Here is a 3,750-nt window from a genome sequence, read left to right on the forward strand (position 1 = left end):
TCGCCAGAATGAGTTCCAGTCGGTAGAACCACCATCGCCCAGAATGAGTCCAGTGGTGAGAAACCCCATCGCCCAGAATGAAGTCAGTGGTAGAACCCCCATCGCCCAGGATGAGTCCAGTGGTAGAACCCCATCACCAGGATGAGTCGTGGTAGACCCCCATCGCCCGAATGAGTCCAGTGGTAGAAACCCCCATCACCAGGATGAGTCCATGTAGAACCCCCATCGCCCAGGAATGAGTCCAGTGGTAGAACCCCATCGCCCAGAATGAGTCCAGTGTGTAGAACCCCATCGCCCAGAATGAGTCCAGTGGTGGAGAACCCCCATCGCCCAGGATGAGTCCAGTGGTAAGAACCCCCATCGCCCAGATGAGTCCAGTGTAGAACCCCCATCGCCCAGGATGAGTCCAGGTGTAGAACCCCCATCGCCCAGGATGAGTCCAGTGTAGAACCCCCATCGCCCAGGATGAGTCCAGTGGTAGAACCCCCATCACCCAGGATGAGTCCAGTGGTAGAACCCCCATCACCCAGGATGAGGCCAGTGGTAGAACCCCATCACCCAGGATGAGTCCAGTGGTAGAACCCCATCGCCCAGAATGAGTCCAGTGTAGAACCCCATCGCCAGAAGGAGTCCAGTGTAGAACCCCCATCCGCCCAGGATGAGTCCAGTGGTAGAACCCCCATCGCCCAGGATGAGTCCAGTGGTAGAACCCCCATCCCCAGGATGAGTCCAGTGTTAGAACCCCCATCACCAGGATAGTCCAGTAGGAGAACCCCCATCACCCAGGATAACTCATTCTTATGTATTTTACATTCCTATAACCATGTCCGTATACAACAACACGTGCAGCCATTGGGAACATGTTTTACCAGAAGCATTGTCAGTAAGCCTTTCACAAGTCTGAGACGTGTAAGGCAAACTGTTGATCTGGATAATGAGAACTAGATGAATAGAGGGGTGGGGGGGGGGGGGGCTACAGGCTAGTCAGTGTTGTTGCAGTAGGAACTTACGGTGTGTCGGAGAGGACACAGAGCAAAGTCTTTACCTCGTCGGCGTCAGGCAGCAGTTTGCAGAGCTCAGACAGTTTCTCGGGCCCGTAGCGGGTCCCGACCCCCTGCCGGATATCCTTAAACTACTCCTGGACAGCCCTGTAGAAACATGACAACACACATCAGCTCTATGGTGACCTCACTTCTCACTCACACACACACACACTCTGTGGGGGTTAGGGAAATTTGGTTTTCAGTCACAGAGGATGGAAGTTACTGATATACTGAGGTGATTCAAGATGACACCAATTATTTACGAAATTAATAAACAAGGGGTATCATGCAGGGGTGCGGAATAGCGGAGGGGGGATCATAGCAGGGGGTGATGCAGGGGTATGATCAGGTGTGGGAATAGCAGAGGGGGTTCATTGCAGGGGTGGAAATAGCGAGGGGGTATCATGCAGGGGTGCAGAATAGCGGAGGGGGTATCATGCGCGGGTGCGGATAGCGGAGGGGGTATATGCAGGGTGCGAGATAGCGGAGGGGTATCATGCAGGGGTGCGGAATAGCAGAGGGGGTATCATGCAGGGTGCTGGAATAGCAGAGGGGGTATCATGCAGGGGTGCGGAATAAGCGGAGGGGGTATCATGCAGGTAGCGGAACAGCGGAGGGGTATCATGCAGGGGTGCAGGAATTAGCGGAGGTATCATGCAGGGGTGTGGAATAGCGGAGGGGGTATCATGGCAGGGGTGGGAACAGGAGGGGGTATCATGCAGGGGTGCAATAGCGGAGGTATCAATGCAGGGTGGATAGCGGGGGGGTATCATGCAGGGGTGGGAATAGCGGAGGGGGTATCATGAGGGTGCGAATAGCGGAGGGGTATCATGCAGGGGTGCGGATAGCGGAGGGGGTATCATGCAGGGGTGCGGACAGCGGAGGGGGTATCATGCAGGGGGTGCGGAATAGCGGAGGGGGATCATGCAGAGGGGTGCGGAATAGCAGAGGGGGTATCAGCAGGGGATGCAGAATAGCGAGGGGGTATCATGCAGGGGTGCAGAATAGCGGAGGGGGTATCATGCAGGGTGCGGAATAGGGAGGGGTATCATGCAGGGGTGCAGAATAGCAGAGGGGTATCATCAGGGTGCAGATAGCAGCAGGGGTAGCTCAAGGTGATAGCGGAGGGGTATGCATGCAGGGCGTGCGGAATAGCGGGAGGGGTATTCATGCAGGGGTGCGCGAAAATAGCGGAGGGGGTATCATGCAGGGGTGCGAATAGCAGAGGGGTATCATGCAGGGGTGCGGAAATAGCAGAGGGTGGATCGCAGGGGGGAATAGCGAGGGGGTATCAGAGGTGTGTGATAGCAGAGGGCAGGGGGGTATCATGCGGGGTGCGGAATAGCGGAGGGGTTATCATGCAGGGGTGCGGATAGCAGAGGCGGTTATTCATGCAGGGTGCGGAATAGCGGAGGGGTATCATGCAGAGGTGCGAAATAGCGGAGGGGGTATCATTGCAGGGGTTGCGAAATTGCGGAGGGGTATCATGCAGGGGGTGTGAATAGCGAGGGTATCATGCAGGGGTGTGGAATAGCGGAGGGGGTATCATGCAGGGGTGCGGCAATAGCGAGGAGGGTATCATGCACGGGGGTGCGCGCAATAGCAGAGGGGTATCCATGCAGTGCTCGGGAATAGGCAGAGGGGTAGTCATGCCAGTGCGTGCGGAAAAATAGCGGAGGGGGTATCATTGCAGGGGTGCGGAATAGCGGAGGGGCTAATGCAGAGGTGCGAATAGCGCAGGGGGTATCATGCAAGAGTGCGGAATAGCGGAGGAGGGTATCATGCAGGGTGCGAATAGCGGAGGGGTATCATTGCCAGGGGTGCAGAATAGCAGAGGGAGGTAGAGGGGGTATCATGCAGGGGTGCGGAATAGCGGAGGGGGTATCATGCAGGGGTGTGGAATAGCGGAGGGGGTATCATGCAGGGGTGTGGAACAGCGGAGGGGGTATCATGCAGGGGTGTGGAATAGCGGCATGGGTTTGATATTCTCTGATCACTCTGCTTGGTGCAGAAACACGCATGGTCAAGCTTATCTCCTCTTATCTGACTGACTGTTGGGGAAAAAGGCCTTTGACGCCACATTGGCGACACACTGCATGACATGTGCCCTGAGCAAATACACATACAGAGATAAAACACACACAGGCGCTCAACACAGACACTTCGGCAAAAACATATGTAGACACCCACACACAGCGGTCCTTAGAGGTTGAGGTATCACCAGACAGAGAGAGAGAGCGAGCAGAAACTGGCCAGTCCCTGACTGTATGACCTCTCCACGACTAGAACTTCCTCCAAAAGACACAAGTCTGCGGCTCAACCCGTCCAGTAGCCAGGAGTCCATTAGAGATACATCTCTCCTTTCATCACTACCTACAACAGACAGCTTTCACCATTCCTTCACTCTTTCCCTGGCTTTCCCACTCTCTCCCCCTCTCTTTCCCTGGCTTTTCCCCTCTCTTTCCCTGGCTTTTCCACTCTCTCCCCCTCTCTTTCCCTGGCTTTTCCACTCTCTCCCCACTATTTTGTTGACATTCCTCTTTCCTACTTTTTCCCCCTTCTCTTCTTCATTACATACTTAGTTTCCTCCCTCGTTCTCTTACATTCCTCCTCTCTGCCTGTCGGCCCCGTGTTCACTAATACCATGGCTCTGCCTGTCGGCCCCGTGTTCACTAATACCATGGCTCTGCCTGTCGGCCCCGTGTTC

The 3,750-nt window shown here is 55.4% G+C and overlaps 1 protein-coding gene and 1 pseudogene across 1 annotated transcript in view; both read right to left on the reverse strand.

Annotated features, from left to right (window-relative positions):
• Window positions 1-3,750, reverse strand: part of LOC111967201 (rho-related GTP-binding protein RhoG) — a 298,978-nt gene that overhangs the window by 22,091 nt on the left and 273,137 nt on the right. The window lies entirely within an intron of this gene.
• LOC111967202 (FH2 domain-containing protein 1-like) overlaps window positions 1-3,750 on the reverse strand; it is a 34,222-nt pseudogene that overhangs the window by 11,933 nt on the left and 18,539 nt on the right.

This window comes from Salvelinus sp. IW2-2015, linkage group LG8, assembly GCF_002910315.2.
Source record: "Salvelinus sp. IW2-2015 linkage group LG8, ASM291031v2, whole genome shotgun sequence".
Lineage (NCBI taxonomy): Eukaryota > Metazoa > Chordata > Actinopteri > Salmoniformes > Salmonidae > Salvelinus > Salvelinus sp. IW2-2015.